Source organism: Symphalangus syndactylus, chromosome 7 (genome assembly GCF_028878055.3).
Source record: "Symphalangus syndactylus isolate Jambi chromosome 7, NHGRI_mSymSyn1-v2.1_pri, whole genome shotgun sequence".
In the NCBI taxonomy this organism is placed as follows: domain Eukaryota; kingdom Metazoa; phylum Chordata; class Mammalia; order Primates; family Hylobatidae; genus Symphalangus; species Symphalangus syndactylus.
The window spans coordinates 96,994,951-97,001,459 of NC_072429.2; the positions used below are offsets into that span (position 1 = coordinate 96,994,951).

The window sequence follows — 6,509 nt, forward strand, 5'->3', positions numbered from 1 at the left end:
TAATGGCAAATCCATAGAAGATTATATTCAGTATTATTCAAAAGCATGGAAAATTAGACAATATATTGTTTAGAAGTATATCTATCTATATGTGGGAAGACCTAATGAAAAGCAAAGGATGGACCAGGTGCTGTGGCTCATGCCTGTAATCCCAGCATTTTAGGAAGCGGAGGCGAGCTGATCATTTGAGCTCAGGAGTTCAAGATGAGCCTGGGCAACATGATGAGATCTGTATAGGTACAGTGAGCCGTGATGGCTCCACTGCATTCTGTCCTGGGGGACAGAGTGACACCCTGTCTGAAAAAAAGAAAGAGAGAGACGGAGAGAGGAAGGAAGGAAGGAAGGAAGGAAGGAAGGAAGGAAGGAAGGAAGCAAGGAAGGAAGGAAGGAAGGAAGCAAGGAAGGAAGGAAGGAAGGGGCAAAAAATGATAAACACAAAAATTCTGATAGTGGTTGAAAGGTTTGGCAACGTTCTATTTTCTAAATTGGGTTATGTGTTACATGGGCATTTGTACTATTATTCTTCTTAAAGGTATACACTTTTGTCAAGCGTGCTTTTTTATAACCATCATATATTTTACAACTAACACAAAAAGACCCATCCAGAAAAAAACCGAGGTTTTGTGGTCAGAGGTTTGAAAAGTTCAAGATTGGTAGACCCGGATTAAAGTGTGGTCTTCTGACCTTTATCAGCTGTATGACTTTGGGTGAATTCTCTGAGATTAAGTTTCCTAATTCATGAAGTGGGAATGATAATATTTATCTTAAAGGCTTTTTTGAACATTAAGTAATGTGAGCTGTATTTCAGCTCAGTTCACCAATACTTAAGTTCGTGCCAGGAGCCCAGGACATGAAATTGGATAAGGCATGAGGAGCTTAACTGGCTGTGAGCAGGCGGACATGCAAATAGGTAGGCTCAATGTTTCCAGTTAACTTCGGCACAAGGGTGGGAGGAAACAAAGAAGAAGCAGCCAGCTCAGTTTGGGCAGGCAGGTGCAGTCTGGCATGGCTAACTAGAAGAAGTGATGACTATTGAGAGCCCTGAGATGAGTTAGCCACATGAAGAAGGGAGGTTGAGGGTGAACAGGGCTCGCAGCAGGCAGAACACAGGCAAAGACAACAGAGTATGTATGTATCCACATGAAGCAATTCCACATTACCCTTAGGTGATACACTAACATAAGGATAGAGAGGCTGACAGGGCCAGGAAATTGAGGGCTTTGTGTGTTGGATGATCAAGGTCAGTCTTGACTCTTAATGGGGAACCACTAAGTAGCTTAAGATAAGGAGGCAGCAGGGCAAGCTTAGTGCTGTAAAATCTCCCTTGTTGGAGGCACAGGTGTGGCTGGGTGTGATTTAAGGGGAGAAACACAAGATAGGAGACAAGTTAGGGACTGCTATGGCTCAAGTGAGGATATATGAGAAAGGCTGGGGAGAAGGAGAGGGATTAAGAAATGTTTAGGAGTAAAATTGACATGACCTGCTGATGGGACAGGGAAAGGTGGGAGAAGGGAGAGTCTAAGATTGTTGTAGTTGGGGCTACTAAGTACAAAGGCAGCACCATTCACTGATGTGAGGAATAGGAAAGAGGAACTAGTGTAGGGGAACCAGAGTTTGGTTTCAAGACTCATTGAATTTGAGGAACTTGTAGAATATTCAAGCAGGAAAGGGTGTACAGAATTTATTCTAAGGTGCGCTGGTGAGGTCAGGGCCAGGGAAATAGATCTGGGACTCACCAGCGTACAGGTGGATGAGACTGGCCATGGTTAGCAAGTAGCTAATATCTTTTAGAGCAGTGCTTAGCACACTTTTTCTGTAAATGGCCAGATAGTAAATATTTTAGGTTTTGTGGACCATATGGTCTCTGTCACAACTACTTAACTCTGCCATTGCAGCGTGAAAGCAGCCACAGACAACATGTGTATAAATGGATGTGACTGTGTTCCAATAAAACTTTATTTACAAAAACAGCATGCTCACTGGATTTGCCCCATAGGCCACAATTTGCTGACCCCTATTCCAGATAGAGTACAGAACACAAGGCCAATGAAAACTGCCTAAGATGTAAGCGCATGGATTTGTAGGGTTCTCAGTATTTGAGACAGGATCCCAGTTCAAAGGGAAATACATTAACTCCTAACTAAAACCTGGGAAGGCAGGGGTGGAGCTGGACTACTGGATCTGGAAACCTGATTGTGCCGTCTGGGCTTCATCCTCAGATCAGCTTCACATGGTGAGATTATGGCCACAGGGGCTCCTGATGCCATCTTTAGAGTGACAAAGGAAAGGGGGAGTGTGGCATATTGGACTACACAGTTCTTCATGCCCCCAACACAGGAATATTTGCCTTGTACATCCCCACCCATTGCTCAGTGACTACAATTTCTCCCACAGAGGCATCTTCCCATTGATGGTGGGCTTGGGCACATGATTTGCTTTGGCCAATAGAAACGTGGATGGAGTGAGGGTGACAATTCCAGGCCAAGGTTTTTAGAGGCATTCCTGTGCTCCTCTCTGAAAAGAGAACTCCAAGTAGCCACTAGTCTAGGGAGGAAAAAGAAACCTATGAAGTGGACCTGAAGCCAATCCTGGATGTCTTCAATGGAGCCATATCTGACCTGTAGACTCTTGGGCAAGAAAATAAATTTAGATTGTTAAAAACCACTGAGATTTTGAAGGTATGTATTAAGCAGCAAAACCAATTGATTAAGGGTATTCCCAACCAGCTTATGTCAGAAAGTCCAGGGAAAAAAATCTCTGATTGGTCTGCTTTGTGACATGTGACCCATCCCTGCCCCAATCGCTGAGGACAGAAGGATTTGGTATTATGATTGGCCCAACTGGATCATATGCCTACTCTATTCAAGATGATGGGGCATTACCAAGGTGAGGAAACGGGATGCTGAGCAGATAAAAGCAATTGCCAATATTGTGGAAGACCAGCATAGAGCAGTGCTGTAGAAACCTGGACAGGAGAGAACTACAAAGATGAAGGTGTGTTGAATAAAGTCGTCAGCTGCAGAAAGGGTACTGAGACAGTAAATGAAATGTGTTTATTGGCTTCGACAATAATAAGTGGTCACTGGTGATCTTTTCCTGAGAATTTCAGTAGAGTGTTGGGGTGACGGTCAGATTATAATTAACTATAAAATTTCACAAAACTCTAATTCACCATAGGAATGTCAGTTATTACTGTAAAGAACCTTAGATAAGGAAGAGGTTAGGAATCAGGGGAGAGCCAGGAGTTTTATCACTTTGAAGCCATAGGAGGCTTCTGGGAAAGGGATGTTGGGATCAGTCCATATTCAAGGCAGACAATGCTCAGAGTGGGGGAAACCCATTAAGGGGAGTACCAAGGCTGCACAGTCCTGGTGTGACCCTCAGGGCCTGAGGCAGAATTGCATCTTTGGGAACCAGACGCAAAGGCAGGATCCAAGCAACGTGGAATTTAAAAACATCAGTGAGAGATGATTTGAAGGAGGTAGAATAGGCCAAGGGAGGAGAGAGCTGATAAGAATATCTGGTCTCAGGCCTGGAGAAACAAGAACAGAGCCAGCCCTAAACAAAAGTATTCAATGGATAAAATGTTAATCTAGTGCCCACCTGCTTTAAGACTGACCTTTCCTTGACTTATTGTGAAGCCTTTTTCCATAACCCTCCCCAACTCCTGTCCTCCCTCCACACCCCATCCCACCTGCATTTACTGCCTTCTGGCTGTGCAGGGCTTCCCAAGGCTGTGTCCTATCCAGGCCAGTCCTCCACAGACAGAATCTCTCCCCTGCCTTGTCTAACATCATACCATCTCACTTCTCATTCCTTTGCTCTCTACTTTCAAAGAGGAGTCTAAGAATGAATCCATGCCAAGGTATGGACATAATAGATCTTCTGTGTCTGTTTGCTTTCTAAATGGACTCTCCTGGCAACACAAGGTCTTAACCCAAAGGAGTATATCAGTCATGGTAAGAGTTTGGGTAGATGGAGGTGGGAAGGGCAAAATTGCCCCTCAAATCTTACTACATAATAGGTTTGTTATTGGTAAGGCTGCTTGTGAATTGGAGAAATATTGAGGGGAAGGAGATAAAAACCTTGATTTTAGAAATAAAATATTGAATTTGGGGTGATGACACAACAGATCTTAGATGTAATTGGTAAATGAAAAATCCCCTGGAGTGAGAAAGATAGAGGTAGACAAATGGCCACATGTCGGAGGTCAAGAGGTAGTTACTGGCTAGGCTTAGTGGCTCATGCCTGTAATTCCAGCACTTTGGGAGGCCAAGGTCAGAGGATTGCTTGAGCCCAGGAGTTTGGAGACCAGCTTGGGTAGCATAGTGAGACCTCGTCTCTACAAAATAAGAAAAATTAGCTGGGTGTGGTGGCATGTGCCTGTGGTCCCATGTGCCTGTGGTCCCAGCTACCTGGGAGGCTGAGAGGAAGATGACTGGAGCCTGGGAGGTTGAGGCTGCAGTGAGCCATGATCATGCCACTGCACTCCAGCCTGGGCAACAGAGCAAGACCCTGTCTCAAAAAAAAAAAGAAAAAAAAGAAAGAAGTAGTCAGCCACATCATAGTATTATCTTTCCCTTCCAGTTCGTAGTTTACAAATACTGTAACCTCTATTATTTCATTTGATTCTTTCAAAAGCTCTGTAAAGTAAGCAGAACATTTGTGTTTTTAGAAAGCATTTTTATATTTTGTTTGCATTTTGTATTTTTATGTATTTTTAATTGGTACATAATATTTGTATATATTTATGAGGTACATGCGATATTTTGTTACATGCATAGAATGTGAAATGATCAGGTCAGGGCATTTACGGTATCCATTACCCTGATTTTTTTTTATTATTTCTGTGTATTGGGAACATTTAAACTCTTCTCTTCTAGCTATTTTGAAATATACAATACATTGTTGTTAACTATAGTCACCCTACTCTGCTATCCAATGTTAGAACTAATTTCTTCTACCTAATTCTATGTTTGTACCTATTAACCAACCTCTCTTCATTAAAATTTGAATTAAAAAATTTTTTTCAGAGTCTCACTCTGTTGCCCAGGCTGGAGTGCAGTGGCGAAATCTTGGCTCACTGCAACCTCCGCCTCCCAGATTCAAACAATTCTGATGCTTCAGCCTCCCAAGTAGCTGGGATTACAGGCACCACCACACCCAGTTAATTTTTTTTTTTTTAATTTTTAGTGGAGATGGGGTTTTGCTATGTTGGCCAGCTTGGTCTTGAACTCCAGGCCTCAAGTGATCCACCCGCCTTGGCCTCCCAAAATGCTTGGATTATAGGCACGAGCCACCGTGCCTGGTGAAAATTTGCATTTTTAAAAAGCAAAAGCAAACACCTCAGCTTAGAGAAACTAAATTATTTATCTAATGTTCACTGCTGGTTTGTGGTGGAGCCAAGACTTCTGCTGCTCAGTGAAGATGTCCAGGTAGAAGGGTATACTAATCAGGGCTCTTCAGAGAAACAGAGCTAATAAGAGATAGGCATACACACATGCACACACACACAGACTTATTATGAGGAATTGGCTCACATGATTATGAAGGTGAAGTCCCAAGATCTATAGTTGGCAAACTGAACACCCTAAAGAGCTAATGGTGCAGTTTCAGTCCGAGTCCGAAGGCCTGAGAACCAGGAGAGTCAGTGGGGTAGGTTCCAGCCCAAAAGTGGGCAGGTCTGAGTCCTGAGAAGAGCTGATTTTTGAGTTAGATTTCAAAGGCAGGAAATGACCCATGTTCCAGCTCAAACCCTCAGGCAGCAGAGATTCCCTCTGACTCAGTCTTTTTGTTCTATTCAGGTCTTCAGTCAACTGATGAGGCCCACCCACATTAGGGAGTATAGTCTGCTGTACTCAGTCTACCAATTCAGCTATGAAGCTCCTCCAGGAACTCCTGCACAGCCACATCCCGAATAATATTTGGCCAAATGTCTGGGTACCCTGTGGCCCAGTCAAGTGGACACATGAAAGTCGCCATCACAGTGCGGTCCTCAGGGAAAGGAATGAAAGAGACAATCCAGCTTTGCATTTAACACTGACGCAATGGCCTGTGAAACCAGATGTGACAAATGTGGCAAGTAGAAGTGTCACAGACACAAATTTGAGCATTTCTCAGATTTTTCTTTGGCCTGGAGTTTGATCTCAGTAGTCATTCAATTTGTCCCTTAGGACAAATTTATTTTCTCTCTTTCTTCTCTCCTCATTCTCCTCCATCACCATTATCATCATCATTGTCACTGTCATCATCAACAGCCAAAGTGTATGGAGTGCCTGCACTCACGTGGCTCTGTATCAAGAAGGAATTTGGAATTCATGGAGGAAACTGGATCTGTCCCTTGCTGTAAGTGGCTTAATTCCAGTTTAAGAGACAGAACATATACATAAAAAGATAAATAAGTATAAATCAACTAGGAACTCGATAACTAAGTGCTAAATACAGGAGGATACGAATCTTGGATTCCAAAAAAAAGTAGTGATTTTCGGGCTGGACAGGGTCTGGAAAAG

The 6,509-nt window shown here is 43.2% G+C and overlaps 1 long non-coding RNA gene across 2 annotated transcripts in view; it reads left to right on the top strand.

Annotated features, from left to right (window-relative positions):
- The window catches only part of LOC129486647 (uncharacterized), a 29,293-nt gene extending 23,377 nt beyond the window's left edge, over positions 1-5,916 (top strand). For both annotated transcript variants that reach the window (XR_008659041.1, XR_010121720.1), the window contains one exon: positions 5,805-5,916. This is a non-coding gene — a long non-coding RNA (uncharacterized lncRNA). The remainder of the gene's footprint in view (positions 1-5,804) is intronic.
- The last annotated feature ends 593 nt before the right edge of the window (positions 5,917-6,509 follow it).